Source organism: Meriones unguiculatus, chromosome 6 (assembly GCF_030254825.1).
Source record: "Meriones unguiculatus strain TT.TT164.6M chromosome 6, Bangor_MerUng_6.1, whole genome shotgun sequence".
In the NCBI taxonomy this organism is placed as follows: Eukaryota; Metazoa; Chordata; class Mammalia; order Rodentia; family Muridae; genus Meriones; species Meriones unguiculatus.
This window is the reverse complement of record NC_083354.1, coordinates 26922942-26942989: the sequence shown is the minus strand read 5'-3', so window position 1 is coordinate 26942989 and position 20048 is coordinate 26922942. Positions and strand designations below refer to the sequence as shown.

The following is a 20048-nucleotide window of genomic DNA, read 5'->3' as shown; positions in this document are numbered from 1 at the left end:
TGGTCCAACTGGATGTCTACACGCAGAAAAATGAAAATAGATCCACATTTATCACCCTGCACAAAACTAAAGGGCAAGTGGATCAAAGATCTCAACATAAAACCAGACACACTAAATCGGTTAGAAGAAAAAGTGGGGAAGAGCCTAGAACTCGTTGGCACAGGAGACAACTTCCTGAACAAAACATTAACAGCACAGGCTCTAAGAGAAAAAAAAATCAATAAATGGGACCTCATGAAACTAAAAAGCTTCTGTAGAGCAAAGGACACTGTCGTCAGAACAAAACGACAGCCTACAGACTGGGAACGGATCTTCACCAACCCTATATCTGGACTAATATCCAGAATATATAAAGAAATAAAGAAGTTAAAAAGCAACAAATCAAGTAAACAAAAAGGAGCTAAAGAGAGAATTCTCTGTAGAGGACTATGGAATGGCAGAGAAACACCAAATTAACACTCAATATCCTTAGCCATCAGGGAGATGCAAATCAAAATGACCCTGAGATTTCACCTTACACCCATCAGAATAGCTATGATCAAAATCTCAATTGACAATACATGCTAGAGAGGTTGGGGGAAAGGGGAACCCTCCTCCATTGCTGGTGGAAATGTAACTTGTAAAACCACTTAGGAAAACAGTCTGGTGCTTTCTCAGACAATTAGGAATAGTGCTTCCTCAAGATACAGCTATACCACTCCTAGGCATATATCTAAAATATGCTCAAGTACGCATCAAGGACATTTGTTCAACCATGTTTGTAGCAGTTTTATTCATAATAGCCAGAACCTAGAAACAACCTAGATGTCCCTCAATGGAGGAATGGATACAGAAATTGTGGTATATTTACACAATGGAATACTACTTAGTAATTAAAAACAAGAAAATCATGAAATTTGCAGGAAAACAGTGAGATCTAGAAAAGATCATCCTGAGTGAGGTATCCCAGAAGCAGAAAGACACAGACGGTATATACTCACTTATAAGTGGATCCTAAGCCTATAGTATAAACATACTAAAATCTGTACACCTAAAGAAGCTAAACAAGAAAGAGGACACAGGATAAAATGATCACTCCTCATTTAGAAAGACAAATGGGATGGACATTGGAAGTAGGAGAAAACAAGAAACAGGATGGGAGCCTACCAAAGAGGACCTCTAGCCCATAGCATCCAAGTGGGTTTCCCTAGTAAGGAGAACAGGGACTGTCTCTGACATGAACTCAGTGGCTGACTCTTTCACCCTTCCCACACCTCGAGGGAGGATCAGCCTTTCTAGGCCACAGAGGAGGACATTGCAGCCAGTCCTGATGAGACCTGATAAGCTAGGGTCAGATGGAAGGGGAGGAGGACCTCCCTTATCATGGACTTAGAGGGGGGCAGGAAGGAAAGGAAGGAGGGAGGGTAAGATTGGGAGGGAATGATGAAGGGGGCTACAGTGGGGATACAAAGTAAATAAACTGTAATTAATATAAAAACTAAAAATTAGACAAAGAAAGGCTAAAAAAAAAGAAAAGTAGTGGTTACAAGGTTGATTAAAAAAAACTAAGAATGTATTAAAAATATCCTTTATGGATCAAGCCAATAAAATCACTCAATAATCCAGCAAAAAGAAAAAAAGAAAAAAAAAACCTTCAAAAATAGAAGAAAAAGCTAAGTTCATGTGATTCAAACTTATCACTATGTGACCATTTAAAAAGATCTGGGGTGACCCTGTATAGGATAGGAGGAAGATCAGAACTCAAGGGAATACCCCAACAATGTGGCTCTTTTATCTCTAGTTTTATTTTACTCTGTAAAACATTAAAAATTTTAATCATGAAACACGATCCACTTACTGGGGAACCACTTGGCATGCTCCTTCCAGGGATCATCTCCTTCTTCCCAGTTTCCCAGGCATCCACTGCAGGAGAAGCACTGCACAGTGTCCCTTTCACCTACAGATGCAGGGAAGCCATGGTACCAGGTGTGTCTTGGAGCTGATCATACTGAACCAGAGCAACACAGACCCCAGCATTCTTGCTCTTACATGTCCCCTCTGGCTGAATCCCTGGCCACATCCCACTGCCCTAAATGACCCACTCCTGAGTCTGGACCTCCCATTCCAGCCATGGCCATCCTCCATAGACACAGCCCAGGGCTTTGGAGGTCCTACTAGGTGATCTAGCACTCAGCTAAACACTCAGCCCACTGCCGGTACTCTTAAGGTCTATATGTAAAGAAAAGTAACATTTTACTTTATACACACACACGTGTGTGTGCATGTGTGTGTACATATATATACATATATATAGCAAACAAATGCTTCATTAAATGTGCACTAAAGCAGAAGCAAAGTTATTAAAGTTGAAATGTAATGAAATACACATTAGTCTAATGTAATACAGTTAACCAATAATTGTTGATTAGCAAAATACTGCCCACAAAATGGAACCTAACCCTTAACCACCACAGAAAACCTCACAAAATGGGACCCAGTTAGTTACCTGTAAAGACAAAGCCAGCTGCGGAGAGTCCACATGGTGAGGTCCCATGGGCATAAAACGGCCACTTCTCAAAGGACTCCAGCCTGGCCTCCTCTTCTTGGTACTGTGCTTTGCCACTTCTCAGCGTCTTCTCTGGACTCTTCACCCTTCTGTCATACTTGCCAATGTTACCAACATCTTTGCCCAACAGGAACTCACATTCTGGACAAAATTTCTTGTGGATTTCTATGGGAAATTTCCTGAGGCTGGTGTGAAAGAGGATTAAGCTACAGCAAAAGCATTGCACCCCAGGTTTCACCTCAGTAAGGTAAAACCCAGCAGCTGCCATGTCCTGAGGCGTCCATGAGCTATATGGGTCATAGGTCACAAAAGTCTTTAATCTCCTGGCTTCACTGCGCATCTGTGAGTTAAAACCTTTCTTCATTTTCATTTATGCTTTATGCTCTTCTTCATCTTGGCTCTTGGCCAGCTGCACTGCATCCACACCGAGAAGAGCAGAGAGCTCATGGAGATGATCATAATCAAACTCAGTAACTGGCTCCTCAGAGGCCTCTCCGTGCTCGGCCATCTTCTAAAAGAGAAAGGAAAACAGATAATGGCGATAGCAATGCTTTGCTATAAAGAACATGAATTTAGGTCCCATGAGGTGGCTGAGAGGGTAAAAACACTTGCAGCTAATCCCAGGATGGTGAAAGAAGAGAACTGACACCCACAAGTTGTCATCTCACTTCCACATGGACATGGGGATACACACACTCATGCCCCTGCCCCATATGTCAAAACAAAGGGACTAAGAAGAAATAATTGCTGTGTCGACTTGTGTCTCAAGCAAGTGGACTAGGCCATGAGGACCAGCTATGAACAAGACAAATAGGCCTGTTTCCATCCATAAAGGCTCTGCCCACCTTTTGTTTCTTTGTTCGTTATTCTGAGATAGAATTATGCTATGTATTCCATGCTGGTCTAGAACTTGTGGCTGAGGCAGGCACCACAGGAAGGTGTTAATCCTGGGACCCTCTTTGGTTTGGGTTGTGCACATCTCCCTCTTGTAGTAACCTACATATACCAAGGACACCCTGCCACTTTCATTGGGCCACTTTCTGGGCTTTTGGATTTTTTTCTTTCCTTTTTTGGACAGTCAAGTGTAGGCAGTCTCTAGTCAGGTGTGGCACCAATGCATTAGGAAGGGAGAATGGACAGACTGATCTCACCTGCTCACTGGTTTGAGGTGCATATGCAGGAAAGTAAAACTACTTTCTCACGTTTATGGAAAGTTCCCTATTGAGCATCTTATCTTTCGCATAACTACATATGCATATGAAGAAAGTCAGATGTGTTATGTGAAGGACATGCTCAGGGACTAAAGGCTTGGTTAAATTCAGCCTGTCAGACAAAACAAAGAACCTGTCTCCTTTCTTGTAACTCGACCCCTCATTTCCTCAACCCCATGAGTGAAAGCCCAAGCAATAATCAGGGTGTGTCAGAACTCTCATTCACACAGCCATCTTGACAGTGTATCCTCCTCTAATCTGTAGCTTCACTTTGCTCCAGATGAACTTATTTGCTTCTTTTGAAAATCTTAGAGCCTTTGTTTTCAGTTGTTTGAATTAAAGGCCATGAGCTTGAAAACAGACAGACCACATCAGCCTACATACAGGATGCTACACAGTTTGTATCACCAAGACCTGTTCCAAATGTGAATAATGGCCCCATTGTTGTGATGTGGGCACATATTTGCCATGCATGTTAGAGAAAAATATACACGAAATCCCATAGCCTCGTAGAGAAAATGTGTTAAAATCACCCTGTTCTTTAAAACCCTTCTCTTCTGTTCACTTGTCAGGGCTAGTGCTCTGCGTGTAAGCTGTGTTAGGTCCACAGTGGCCCCCACAGTGGTGGTGCCAATAACCATGTCCTATCTCAGGCAGGACTCTGGCCAGGGAAACAGAAGTTTATTGAGTAAACCAGAGGGTAAATTCAGCATCCCTCAGGAACCTCAAAGGCACCTTTCTGTTTACCAGGAAAATCACCACTTCCTTTATCCAGCTGTCCCTAACAGTCACCTACCTGGGGCACAGACATCTAGTTCCTGTTAACCCTCACAGCAAAAGCCTGCACTAACTCCCAGGCTGTTTTGAGCCACACCTCTCCTCCCTATTCCCTTAAGATTGACATGGCTTTTTCTGCGCCACTGTTCCCTGGCCTCCAAGTGAACACCTGGCATTTTAATTTCCTAAACAAACATTTTTTTATCCATGGGTGGTCCAGTTCAGTGGTTTTACTCACCCTTGCTTACAAACTCCAGATGCAGGGGAGGATTTGAGTCTGGCAGGCAGCCACTGAGCTTCCCAAGATCTTATACCTCTTTACAGTGGGTTGTATGAAGCACATGGATGCTTATAGGCAAGGAGATAGTTTATTAAAGGAGACATTCTAATCAGCTAAGAATGCTGCCTGGACTGTGACCCAGACCCAAGAGAGGAAAGGGACAGCTCTGCATGACACTTCACACATTATTTGCCTCTCCCAGTGTTCTTACAAAGCTAGCTCTTCTTCAGCATGCTCCTTTGGTTGAAATGAAGCCCAGGTCAGGAAGGACTTCCAGTCTTCCACTGTTGCTGTCTTTCCTATTAATCTCTGGAACCTCCTCCTCTACACTATTCCCTATTCTATTATTATATTAGTAGAACATAATTATTATTATAGTTGCTACAGTATTTATCTTATCAATTATTTTTCTCTAAGTTAAAATGTTGCATTGTCCCATTAGCCTATATAGATATAGACATGGACATACAAAGACATAGACATAGATACAGACATGGAGACAGAGACATAGATATAGACATAGACAGAGACAGAGACATAGATAGAGACAGACATAGACATACGCATAAATGTACACATACCTGCAATGTACTGGGGTGGCTGTTAGGGATCGAGCCTGGGTCCTCTATTTTGTCTAACAGACTTGAACTAACCAAGCCCTTAGTCCCTTCAGTAGTCCAGGGTGGGTGTTAAGCACTGAGCCCAGGACCTTTTGTATACGAGGGAATTACCCCACCTCTGAGCTGCTGCAGCCAGCACAGCCATGGGCAGTACAGGGACATAGCAGGGAAATAGTAGACAGAGACACAAATCTCTGGGTTTCCTGCAAGAGTAAACCATTTTTATTTTCCCACTGTGTATTTATTGGTTTGATAGCTACTAGAGACAGCACTGCAGTCAAGGCTTGAGCAAACAGGATTTCTATCTGAGTTCTATCTGAGAACTTAGATAAGATTAGAATGTTACAGATAATGTCATTTGCCAGTCATCCAGCCAAGAGACCATTCCACAGGGAATCTGACTCACCAGAAGATATGCTAAATTGGGAGGCATAATTATTTCCTCAGAGGATAATGTTTGTATTTACAGAGCTTTCACCCCTCAGCATTGCTAAACCTGCCCAATTTTCTTAGTTCTAACAGGGAAACTGTAGCTTAGGGGGTCCAGGGTTACAAACACTGGATGCTCTTCCAGAGGACCTGGGTTCCATTCCCAGTAAACACTAGCACCCTCTTCTGGCCTGGCACCAGATCTAGCACCCTCTTCTGGCACCAGGCATGTACTTCGGTTGCACAGACATGCATGCAAACAAAACACACCTACACCCAAAATAAATGATGAAGAAATAAAATTCCTTAAGCATGTAACTTTTCCCTTTTTCTTCTTTCTTTCTTTCTTTCTTTCTTTCTTTCTTTCTTTCTTTCTTTCTTTCTTTCTTTCTTTCTTTCTTTCTTTCTTTCTTTCTTTCTTTTTAATACTGACCAAAAGCCTAAGCATGGGCTCCTGACACACTAGACTCCATTTCTCTGAAGACCTCCACTCCCAGCCCACACATTGCTTGTTGAACTCCACTGCTGAATTTGCCTGTGTCCTTGGTTCCTAACTCAAAGGCGTAACTTTCTCTCCTCTTCTCCATGTCTCTCCTTCTGGAAGCTGCTGTGATTTATACCTCGCCTGCCTCATCGTTTTTCTCTGAAACTCTAATAAAATGATCCCTGAGCTTCCTTCTGATCTCAACTTTTTTTTTGTTTTAAATTAACAAGACCAAGAACCCAAGAAGGGAACCTTGATTTCCCCCTAATAGGTTGTGTGTGAGTGTTTGTGATTTGTGAGTGTGGGTGCCCCAGGCCACAGTGTGTCTGTGAGGCTGGTTTTTCCCTCCACAGTGGAACCCAGGGATTGAACTCAGGCTTGCAAGGCAATCTCTTTTACCTGCACTGCTTTGGGCTTTCGTTGCTTGTATGTTGTTTAGTTCATTGACTTCTGAATGGCTAATCACTCCCCTACAATGGAGCATTTATGCCACTGCCATTTTCTCTTCATAAACAAAGATGGGTTCAAGATGCTAAAAACAAAACCTTTCCTCAAGTTTAAACATTTTCTCAGAGTAAATTCCTGAAATAAGAATTGCTGAGTCAAACACATGCATCCTCTTAAGGGTTTGGGTGTATGTCAGGCACTGGCTTTGCTAATGGTCATCTGGGCTCCTTTTACCTTCAGTAAGGTCACGGTCCTGCTTCTTCTCAGGTGGTTTCCTGAAATGGGGATTCACATATCAGAATTCCATGTCTCTCTGTAACAGAAATTAAAGTCTGCTTACAAACCAAAAACTGATTTCCCAAGGGAAAAGCCTGGTCAGGAGTCACAGTGACGTCCAAGTCCAGCACCCCAGTGGCCATCCTGGGGGACAAGCATGGCCTCCACACGTGGCCATAAGTAAGTGACACTGAGCTTGTGTGGTTCCATCATAATCTGTTGGTCAGTGGCTACTTCAAGTTCCCAAAGAACCTCCTGTCCTTCAAAGCCACATATAAAGTTAACTTCAAACACCCACCCAAGCCAACCCTTTCAAAAACTTTGAAAATAGAGGTTTGCAAAAAATTTCAAACATGGTATGTGATTTCTCCAGCAATCAAGAAACAAAGCCCATTTTTTGGTCTATCTTATCTCCATCTTGTATCTAGTAAAATAATTCTGAAAATTGGGGTTTGTTTTAGAGTAACCCAAATAAAAATATTTCAGATTTGTTAAGTCCTGTTTATCTCAGCTAACCAGCCCTCCCTCCCCCTACTGGTTAGCTGATAAACTGGAATTTTCAGTTCAACCTGATTCTTTCCTGCAATGAGGCTATGCTTCCCAGCTGAATCAAATGGACACTTTTCATCAACAGTTTGTAGCAGTAAGCAAGAGGAACCCACTGCCTCTGGAATAGCCAGTGTGGTGGTACACACCCCAAGTGCCATCACTCAGGAGCAAAAGCCTGGATTCAGGCTATTCTGGTCTATAGAGTGAGTTCCAGGACAGCCAGAGCTAAAAATCTCCCTTCTCCCAAAAGAGAATAATAAACAAATAAATGAATATTCTCTGAGAACATCTTAAATCCTCTCCTCTTGCAAGGCTTAATTTTTACTTTTTTGCTAAAATAGGGTTAATAAGAATGAAAGTATTTTCCAGCTGCTTAGAGCACCAGTGTCCCCAAGCTTATGACACTCTTGCTATATTGTCTTGGCTAACCTTGAACTTGTTCTTGCTCTCCCAAATCCTAGATAACTTAATGAATTCTTTTTATTACATTTGGAAAGTATGTGTGTGAGAGTGCATATCAGGTCTCTCTTTCTGCCAGGTGAATCCCAGGGAGCAAACTCATGTTATCAGGCTTCCACAGAGGTACCTTTACTTGCTGAGCTATCTAGACAATACGTTCTTAAAAACCCTATCAGTTCAGAATGAAGCAAGTAGAAGGTTACACTTTAGTACATCCACTATCATCTACAATTCATTTGCTGTATCATCAACTTTATCACACCCCATAAGAGAATTTTAAATAATTCATAATGGTTATCAAATATACTGTGTCTTCAATGAAGGCTGAATCTCTTGACATTCCCCAGAGAGCCTATAGGTTTCAACCTGTGGGCCTCGAACCCTTGTGGTCAAAGGTCCCTTTCACAGGGGTTGCCTAAGACCATCAGAAAACACAGATATTTACATTATGATTCATACAGTAGCAATGTTGGACTTGTGAAGTAGCAACGAAGATAACTTTACGTCTGGGTCACCATAGGAGGAGCTGTATTAAAGGGTCTCAGCATTAAGAAAGTTGAGAACCACTACAATAGAGTGTTTCAAAGTAGATATGTAAGTAGGCCTCAGTTATTCAAATGTTTCTATCCAGGACCTGCAAACAGCCAAAAAGTAGATATTCATGAACTTTCTTTCCTCAGAGCTGGGATCAGGGGTAGGTTCTCCATTCAGACACCTTATCATCCTTTCTAGTAGTTCAGGTAAGACATAATCATGCAGTTTATCACATAAATTCCTACTTTCAAGCATTTTCACTATTAATAGTACAATGTTATTGGGACACAATGCACACATTATACGTTCTCCTCTTTGCAATGCAGTTAATAGATTTTAGGACATTCACAGACTGGTACAATCATTAATTTTCAAACAACTTACCACTCCCAAAAGAAAGAACTGTATCTATTAGTACTCGATGGCTTTCCATTTCTCCTCAAGCTCCTTAGCCCTACAAAACTTCTAATTCACTCTATTTTCAGTTTTACAGGAAAAGGTAATGCAGACATTCATTTATTTGAAAACAGCAACATGAGACAAACACCATGTTTCTCCTTGCACAAGCCACAGTCCTTGGGCAGAAACAAAGACCCCGACGTTCACCTCAGTGGATATCAGTGCTCATGTAGCTGCATACTGAGCCTCCACATGGCATTTCCTATGTGCACAACTAATTTTGTATCCACACAGTTATGTTGGTGAACTCATGGCCTGAAATGCTGGGGTGTGACTGATTCTGAGAAATACTCGGCAGCTGTCTGGAGTAAGGAGTACCCATGCTTTAGCACCACCTGCTTGGAATGGTTTGGGCTGGGAATAGCATCAGGAAGATGCTGAGTTGTTTCCTTTTCTTATCCCACACAGAGAAGCTGCCACTCTCTTGTGGTCTGTAACAGGCAGCTCCTTAACTCTCTCCCTGCTAAATGGCTTAAAAAAGTGTTTAGCTAAGTCAATCCTTCCAGTAGTTGGTGGTATACAAGTTAGTGGCATACAACTTATAGAAGAAAGTATTTAAGTGGGTTCATGGCTCCAGAGGGTTAGAGTTCTTGATGGTGGAGTAAAAGCAGAATGGCAGGAACAGCCTAGAGTTCACATCTCAAACCACAGGCAGGAGAGCAAGAAACAGAGAGTGCACTGAGAATGGTTAGGGTTTTGAAGTCTCAAAGGCCATCCTTGTGACACACAAAGTCACCTTCTAGCCCTTCACAAACAGTTCCACTAACTGGGGACCAAGTATTCAAACACACAAACCTATGAGTCATTCTCACCCAAACCACCTCATCCACAGCTCCCTTCAATCCATTTTTTGCCTCCTAAGAGTCCTACCATTATTTCTACAGTTCCAGAACCCCTGGGTTATGTCACTGAGCACTGAACAAAAGAAACATTTTCATGAGCACAAAAGCAAGAACAAAGTTAGGCTTTGTAAATGGCTCAGGAGGTGAAAGTGCTTGCCTCCAGAACATGATGACCCAAGTTCAACCCCTGAAATCCACCTAAAAGGAAGCAGCCATGGTGATGCATGCTTCTTATCCCAGCAGTACAGAAAGACAAACAGGTGGATTTCTAGGTCTGTCTGGACAGACAGGCAATGCAACGAACTGGTACCCTTAGGCCTGCCTGAATGAACAAGGTGGATATCCCTGAGAAATAGCACCAAGGCTCACCTCTAGCCTCTGCATGCTCATAGTGTACACACATGCACCACACACCACATAGAGAAGGAAAAAACTAAAAGAAAACAAAGTTATTGATGTCTGCAGAATATCTATTGAGTGTCTGTAATTGTGAGGAAAAAAAATTTAAAGATATTATGTAAGAATGGTGTTTCCCTTTCCCTGAAGGGGGAGCAGCCTTACCAGGCCACAGAAGATGACAATGCAGCCACTCCTGAGGTGATCTGATAAACTAAGATCAGAAGGAAGGAGAAGAGGACCTCCCCTATCAGTTGACTTGGGGAGGGGCATGCATGAGGAAGGGGGAGGGAGGGTGGGATCGGGAGGGAAGGTGGGAGGGGCTTATGGGGGAATACAAAATAAATAAAGTGTAATCAATAGTAAAAAAAAAAATAAAAAAATTTAAAAAAAACATAAAAAATAAAAACAAAACAAAACAAGAATGGTGTTTCATCTCAGATGTGTATGAGACAGATAAAGAGACAGTGAACCCCATCGGCTCACGGAGGCGGGGAAAGGCCAGTTTGTCATCTACTTCCTCAGTAGTGTCTCTGGGTCAAAACAAGTCACAGAACTAGCTGTTCTCATGAACCCCTGTCTCAGACCATTTGTGAATCTGTACATTCTCCCCTCTGTGCACCTGTGCAGTGGAGCATCTTAACTCTCCTTTATTACATGTCAACCCATTCCATTGCTCTCTATATGTTGCTTTTAGGGGTTATTTATCTTTAACAGGTGGTAGTAACTTTACTCTGGGTTCCCATGTAGCCACCAATAGAATCTCTGGTGAGAGAGGCACAGTGGTGACATAGTGGCATGAGTGTTACAGGGGTAGTGAATGGCTTTCTCATTAGATTTGAGGCCTGCTCCACCTGGGAGAAATTCATACCTGGTACTATAAACCAAGTTAAAAGCCTTTGGTTAAACTGTGTGTAGTAAGTAGCACATGGCTTTAATCCCAGCACACAGAAGGCAGAGGCAGGAAGATTTCTATGAATTAGAGGTAAGCCTAGTCTACATAGCAAGTTCCAAGCCAGATAAGGCTTCAGAGTGATAGCCTTTGTAAAAATAAATCATTTCAAAATTCGTGGAGCTGAGAGGTCATAGACCCTAGGAAGAAACTGCTCTAATTGCTTTTCTTCTATGACAGTGTGATGAATACCATGACCAAAAGCCAAAAGCTACTTAGAAAAATTCTAGACTGTGTCAAGCTGACCTCCAAAGCCAACCAGGGCAGCAAACTGTTACTGATGTTTTACTTTAGGTAAATCAAACTGCTGTCTGAGTATTAATATTTATTCCCATGGATTAGCTCTGTTCTCAGTCTTGGTCAAAAGAGTTCCTCTTGCAGCTGACAGAAGATTATAGATTCATGTAATATTCATATTACATAAGAGGTCTTTTCTTTTTTCTTCTCCCTGAGATGTGGACAGTTGTGGGTTCTCTATGGTACAAAGGATGGCCCCAAACCCATACAGATGGCACTAGTTGAACTCAGTTGATTATGTTAAAAAAAAAAAGAAGGAAGGAGGGAAGGAGGGAAGGAAAGAAAGAAAGAAAGAAGGAAAGAAAGAGAGAGAGAGACAGAAAGAAAGAGAGAAGGAGGAAAATGAGGATTAGAAAGGGACCTGTGTGGGATGTGTGAGCAAGCCTCATGGTGTGTATGATTCAGACACATTACATGCATGTATGAAATCTCAAAGAATAAAATTTAAAAGCTTTAAAGAAAATACCCAAAGAATTTTAACACACAAACTCACAGAATGTATAGTCAATAAATTTTGAAAAAAATTAAAATATGTATGTATATAATATACATAAAAAGATATGACATATCTTTAATCAAATATATATACTTGAGACTCTCAAACATTAAGTTAAAAAAGGCACATACTTAAACATAGTAAAGGCAATATAGAGCAAGCCTATAGCCAACAACAAACTAAACTGAAATCACGGACAAGGCAAGGCTGCCCACTCTCTCCATATTGCTTCAACATTGTACTTGAAGTCCTTGTTACAGCAATAAGACAACTAAAGGAGATCAAGGGAATACAAATCAGAAGGGAAGATGTCAAATGTCACTATTCACAGATGATATGATAGTACACATAAGTGACCCCAAAAATTCAACCAGAGAACTCCTTCAGCTGATAAACACCTTCAACAAAGTGGCTGGATACAAAATTAACTCAAAAGAATCACAAGCCCTACTGTATACCAAAGATAAAAGGGCCAAGAAAGAAATTAGGGAAACAACACCCTTCATGACAGCCACTAAAAACATAAGTAACTCGGTGTGATTCTAACCAAGCAAGGGAAAGACCTGTTTGAAAAAAAACTTCAAGTCTCTAAAGAAAGACATTGAAGAGGATATCAGAAGATGGAAAGATCTCCCATGCTCATGGATCAGTAGGATTAACATGGTGAAAATGACCATCCTACCAAAAGCAATATACAGATTCAATGCAATTCCCATCAAAATACCAATACAATTCTTTACAGACCTTGAAAGAAAAATTCTCAATTTCATATGGAAAAACAAAAAGCCCAGAATCTCCAAAACGGTCCTGTACAACAACAGATCATCTGGAGGTATCTCCATCCCTGATCTCAAGCTGTACTACAGGGCAGTAGTAATAAACACTGCATATATTGGCATAGATACAGAATGGTGGATCAATGGAACCAAATAGAAGACCCAGAAATAAATCCACACACCTATGGATACTTGATTTTTTACAAAGAAGCCAAAACCATTCACTGAGAAAAAAAAAGACAGCATCTTCAACAAATAGTGCTGGTCCAACTGGATGTCTACATGCAGAAAAATGAAAATAGATCCACATTTATCACCCTGCACAAAACTAAAGTCCAAGTGGATCAAAGACCTCAGCATAAAACCAGACACACTAAATCGGTTAGAAGAAAAAGTGGGGAAGAGCCTAGAACTCGTTGGTACAGGAGACAACTTCCTGAACAAAACATCAACAGCATAGGCTCTAAGAGCAAAAATCAATAAATGGGACCTCATGAAACTAAAAAGCTTCTGTAGAGCAAAGGACACTGTCGTCAGAACAAAACGACAGCCTACAGACTGGGAAAGTATCTTCACCAAACCTATATCTGACAGAGGACCAATGTAAAGAATATATAAAGAAATAAAGAAGTTAAAAAGCAACAAATCAAGCAATCCAATTAAAAAATGGTGTACAGAGGTAAACAAAGAATTCTCTGTAGAGGAATATAGAATGGCAGAGAAACACCCACAGAACTGCTCAATGTCTTTAGCCATCAGGGAGATGCCAATCAAAACGACCCTGAGATTTCACCTTACACCCATCAGAATGGCCAAGATCAAAAACTCAAGTGACAACACATGCTGGAGAGGTTGTGGAGAAAGAGGAACCCTCCTCCATTGCTGGTGGGAATGTACAACCACTTCAGAAATCAATCTGGCGCTTTCTCAGAAAACTAGGAATAGTGCTTCCTCAAAATCCAGCTCTACCACTCCTAGGCATATATCCAAAATATGCTCAAGTACACAAGAACATTTGTTCAATCATGTTTGTAGCAGTTTTATTCATAACAGCCAGAATCTAGAAACATCCCAGATGTCCCTCAACGGAGGAATGGATACAGAAATTGTGGTATATTTACACAATGGAATACTACTCAGCAAGTAAAAACAAGGAAATCATGAAATTTGCAGGAAAAATGTGGGATCTAGAAAAGATCATCCTGAGTGAGGTATCCCAGAAGCAGAAAGACACAGATGGTATATACTCACTTATAAGTGGATACTAAGCCTATAAGATAGGATAAACATACTAAAATCTGTACACCTAAAGAAGCTAAACAAGAAAGAGGACACAGGATAAAATGATCAATCCTCACTTAGAGAGACAAATGGGATGGACATTGGAAGTAGGAGAAAACAAGAAACAGGACAGGAGCATACCATACAGGGCCTCTGAAAGACTCTACCTAGCAGTGTATCAAAGCAGATGCTGAAACTCATAACCAAACCTTGGGCAGAAAGCAGGAAATCATATGAAAGAAGGGGGAGTTAGGAAGACCTGGAGATGAGGGTAGCATCACAAGGACCAAATATATCTGTACACAAGAGTCTTGTCTGAGACTGATTCTTCAATCAAGAACCATGCATGCATATAACCTAGAACCCCTGCCCAGACGTAGCCCATAGCAGCTTAGCATCCAAGTGGGTTTCCCTACTAAAGGGAAGAGGGACTGTCTCTGACATGAACTCAGTGGTGCACTCTTTAACCTTCCCCCCTCGAGGGGGGAGCAGCCTTGCTAGGCCACAGAGGAGGACATTGCAGCCAGTCCTGAAGAGACCAGATAAGCTAGGGTCAGATGGAAGGGAAGGTGGACTTCCCCTATCATGGACTTAGAGAGGGGCAGGGAGGAGATGAGGGAGGGAGGGAGAGATTGGGAGGGAATGAGGGAGGGGCTACAGCTGAGATACAAAATAAATAAACTGTAACTAATATAAAAATAAAAATAATTAATATATATATATATATTAAGGAGAATCATCTAGAGAAACAGATACTTTCCAGGTTATGTCTCAGAGAAGCCTGAACTGTCCTGACCAGCCTGATTTTTAACTCTTCCTCATCCCAGAATATAAACTATTCAGGCAGGAAACTACAATACCGTTTCCGGGTACAGTCATTACAGCATGGAAATCATGGTGCCCGACTCTTGAGGTAGCTGGTCAAATTGTGTCTTTAGTCAGGAAGCAAAGAGTGATAGGTACCTAATTTGCTCTGTCTATTTAAATTGGCATACTCTGGAGAGTTCACAAAACTAAACTATAATATGTGGTCCTCCTATTTGGTTATATTCACTTAACATAATATTTCCATGATTCATCCATGCTATACAGCATGCATCAGTACGTCTACTCCCTTGTTAAAGAATATTATATTGCTGTGTATATATGTCATATTTTATTTTTCCAATCATATTTATCAAGTAATTTGATTTGATTATATTGTTTTAGATCTTATGTTCAAGTGTGGGCATTTTCACTCTAAAATCTATAAGTGCATTTTCATTTTATATTCTTTGTTGTTTTATTTCATTTTAGAAAGAAAAGAAATTTCTTGTACACTGCAAAGACAGCAGCAGGCATGGCATTAACAGAAGAACTGCCTACTGGGATCTTTGTTGGTATAATGTTCTTTTGGAATATATACAATTTACCCTCATTCATTCAAAAGTTGATTTCTCTACCCCACTATCTGGGTTCAATTAGGACATTGCATTGTGATGTTTATTCTAAGCATTACTTATCTCAGGTTTGTGTAAACATGCCACCATTTGTTCTCTGTATTGTCAATTAAACAACCAGCCCCAATGCTGTACAATGGAGAGGAGAGGGTGAGACATCCTGGTCCGGAGGGGAAGGAAAGGAAGCCAGGGACTAGGAGCAGAGAGGTCTGCAGGATAGGTCTCAAAACTTCATGGAGAGATGAACTGCACCTAAGATATGACTAAAAGCAAGTATAATGGATGAAATCTGAACGGTAGGAAACTATGTCAGCATTGTGCTCTAGATTAATTAAATAAATCCCAGTCTCTGTGTGTTGATTTGGGTATACACTTGGTTTAGGACTAACTGATACTTAACTAAAAGATATATCAACAATAAATATTAAATAACCACAACAGATCTTTGATTGTTTCTTTCATATATACATTTGAGACAGGAACTGAGCATATAATCCACAAGTTCTCCTGCCTCCATTTCCTGAATGCTGGGAAAAATGGGGATTTTCCACCATTTGCAACCATCATATTGCTTTAAGGAGATGGCAAATTCTGCTTTTGTGTCATCAGAAGGTAAGAAATTCACCCTGGTGCTTTGACAGTTGGAGGAGTTGGTGGAACAGACCCTGTAGCCAGTCATTGGCATAAGTTATCACATCATTTGAAATTTCAGAAGTAACCCCACTTTTTTCCTCCTTTCTGGATGTCATGTCTAAGGATTCACCTGCACATTACCATCTGGCTTACTAGACCTGAGATCTTCTCATTCTCACTGATCATCATACAACACAATTTGTAGCAAATGACCAATTTAGCCTACAACAGCCTATCTCATCTTCCTCCAACATCGGACCCATATGTAGAGTTCATCTGCTTAGAGAAGTTCTGAAAAATGAATCGTTACTTAAACCAAAGGCTTAAGCCAAAAGACACAATTGTGCAACTGCAGCTTCCTCTTCCACCCTTTATCCACATAGAGCAATCCTCAGGCCTTGTCTGCATTCTCAGCATTTCAGTATCCCACAGGAGTATCCAGCTTAACACTTGAGCTACAGTTGGACAGACCTTCCTTATCACATGTTTTACACACTCTACCTTGATCTATCTCATCCAGTTTGAAATTTTTCTACTACCCATATTTCTACAAAAAAACTGCAGCGAACTAAAGGTTTAATTTCTTCCATCTGTTTTTATTTTGTTTTGGGGACTCAGTCTCCTGAGTGTTGGGATTCTCTGCATTAGCCACCATGCTAAATTGCAGACCTTGAAGGTAATGAAAAGTTACATCATGTAGAAATGTTCACATTTAACAATACCTAATAAGATATTTAAAGACTCCTATCACTCCTTATCACAGAGGAATCACGCCTCTGAGGACCAAACAGCTACTCACCTCTTTGGTTCTTTTTAGTTGTCCCCCGATGCCCTCTCCGTAAAGTCCCCTTAATGAAGATGAGACAAAAAACACACTTGCCCAATTCTGGTTTCCTGTTCCACACCTCTGCAGAAGGAACTGGCCATGACTTGGCAGCTCTGCTTAGTTACTTCATGTTTGCCCACACAAGCTGCAGCATTCCTTTTGCTGGGACTAGCTACCCTGACAAAAGCAACTTAATGAAGACAGTTGATGTCCTAACTTCCATCGTGGCAGGGAAAGGGTGGGAGAATGAGCAGAGGTTACTGGTCACATTTCATCCTCAGAGAAGAAGGAGAGAAAGAAACTAGGAAGTTGGGCCAGGATATAAACCCTTCAGGCTGTAACCAAGTACTCATTTCCTCCAGGGAGGTTCCACCTTTTAAAGGTTCCACAAACTTCTCAAAGGGCTCTAGCTGGACAAGAAATAGCCAAACCCATGAGCTGCCTTTAAGGACTATTTTACAATCATGTCATAATAATCAAGAACCAGTACCCTCTACTAACTTTCCTTTCCCACCCCATCCTTATGCTCCTCTTCCTTTTATAAAAAAAAAAAAAAGTTTTATTGCATTTTATTTATTTTGCATGAGCTTGTGGTAAGGTATACACATGCCACATAGTGGAGGAGTGTGGTGAACATCAGAGCTCTCCTTCAGCTAGGCAAATCTGGGGGATGGTTATCTTTCCAAGCAGTTGTTTTGTTTTAGTATAGGATCTCACAGAAGCCCTTTAATAAGAAACTCAGAAAGTGTTGGAGGAAATAAAAGTCGAATTGCACAATTATGGAAACTACCAGTTAAGGCTCTATATTGTACTAAGATGGTTAGTCAGGACCCCAGAAGAGTAAGTCCTATATATTCCATTTTGAACCACTTAGGGTTGTTCTAATTTTTTTGTGACACTATTCTTAGGGAGACTTGAACACCTACCAACCCCAAATAGAGACCCAACCACAGAATGCAATCAAGAATGGTATCACATCACAGAATGCCCAAGTCCAACCTGGGGCCAGGAGTGCTGGTAAACACCTTTAATCCCAACACTTGGGAAGTGGAGGCAGTAGATCTCTGTGAGGTCAAGGTCTACATGGTAAGTTCCAAGCAAGACAGATCTATGCAATAAAAAAAAAAAAAAGAAGAAAATCTGGGGCTGGAGAGATAGCTCAGTGGTTAACAGTGGTTATTGCCCTTACAGAGGACTTCCTGCAGAGGACAGGAGTTCCATTCCCATCTCCCACATCAGGCAGCTCACAACTACCTATATCCCCAGCTCCAGGGTATTCAATACCTCTGGCCTCCATGGGCACCTTAATTCACTTGTACAAACCCACAAACAGACCACACACATTCACATAATTAAAAATTAAGCTTAAAAAGTCTAACTGACGAGCCAGTTAGTTTCATTGTAGGTACTTACAGAAAGATGGGGGAGGGGAAAGGACTCACCAAAAGCCCGTTGCAGCACAGGCGACAGCTCCCCAGAGCTAGAGACCCAGAGCACACCCTCTACCTGCAGGCAGCTCAGCAGGCTGGAAAGTGTACAAGGTCCCAGGCCCTAGGGGAACTGGGGACCTCCCAATAGCTGAACAGCTCCTGTTGTAAGGAGACAGTTGTCTGAGTCCATCCATCTCAAGGACAGCTTCTCCATCTTGCTGGCAGGGTCAAACTAAGTTCATGTACCCAGGCCCAGGAACCAACTCCTCCTACCCTGATTGGTAGGAAAGTATAACAATCATTTGGCACAAATACTTGTAGTTTGCAAGCTTAAGTATTCTGTGATATTCTGGCTCAGGGTTGCAATTTAGCTCATGAGCCTGTTCTGTGGCCCTGATCAATCAGTAGCAGCTTGATTACAATACATTTGTGTCACCTGTATTGACCTGGTGTTTGAGTTGCGTTGGATCTAAGAGAACCCCATAACAAGAAATCCATGTTTCCTTTGTGAAACATTTCTTGATTACCTTCCTGCTGACCATCCCACCATATGATTGCTTTCTGTTTAGTCCCATTTCCTCTACAAACTGGAAGATGCTATACTTGTTTTTGTTTGTTTCCTGGCTTGTTTGTTTTTAGTCAGGGTCTATGTAGTTCCACCTGTCCTGGACCTCATTAAGTAGACTGGGCTAACCTCAAACTCTGAGATCCCCCTGCCTCTGCCTACCAAATGCTGGGATTAAAATTGTATGTCATCACATATGGCCTGATGCTTTACTTCTTAAGTTTCCATGAGCCTTAGCTTGTGCAAGACCTCCTGATTGCAATCTTTCTTTATTTTCTCATCACCTGTCCTTCTCCTTAGGACTCTGCACTGAAGAAATGACCTGCTGGTCCAGGTCAACTTTAGTGTCAGAGGAAAGTATTATACAACATCTAGTTTACTTTCTGTTTTTGTGGGATACACCATGACATAAAGCTTGGAGTTGGGAGGGCTTATTTCAGCTTACAGGTTAGAATCCATCATCAAGGGAAGCAAGTGCAGGAACTCAAAGCAGGAACCTGGAGGCAGAAATTGAAACGGAGGCCGTGGAAGAATGCTGCTTAGGGGCTTGCTGTCTGTGGCTTGCTCCACCTGCTTTGTTACGCAACCCAAGATGACCTGTCCAAGGGTAGCATTACCCTGTGAACTGGGTCCTTCCTCATTAATCATTAATGTCAAAAACACCCACACAGACTTGTATAGGAGGTATTTTCTCAGTTGAGGTTCTCCCTTCCCAGATAACTCTAGATTATGTCAAGCTGACAAAAATTAGGCAGTCCAGGGGTATAGTTAAATGTGCTACTGTAATCCTGTGTCTTTGATAGAAACAGTTCCTACTTTCTGGTGTGTTTTTTTTTTTTTTTTCTGGTTGGTTGGGTTGTTTGTTTGTTTGTGGGGGGAGTGTTTGTTTGATATTGTTTCTGACAAGGTCTCACATTATAGCCAGCCTAACCTTAAAATTATAATGTAGCCATGCTGGCCTCTGACCCAGCCCCTTAAGTTCAAGGATTTCAGGTACTGGCTACCACACCTATGTCTTTATGGTGCTTTTAAAAGACTCTGTCAT

General features: G+C 41.4%; 1 pseudogene; it reads right to left on the bottom strand.

The window, feature by feature from the left end:
- The window catches only part of LOC132654818 (baculoviral IAP repeat-containing protein 1a-like), a 67221-nt pseudogene extending 49963 nt beyond the window's left edge, over nt 1-17258 (bottom strand).
- Nucleotides 17259-20048: the final 2790 nt, after the last annotated feature.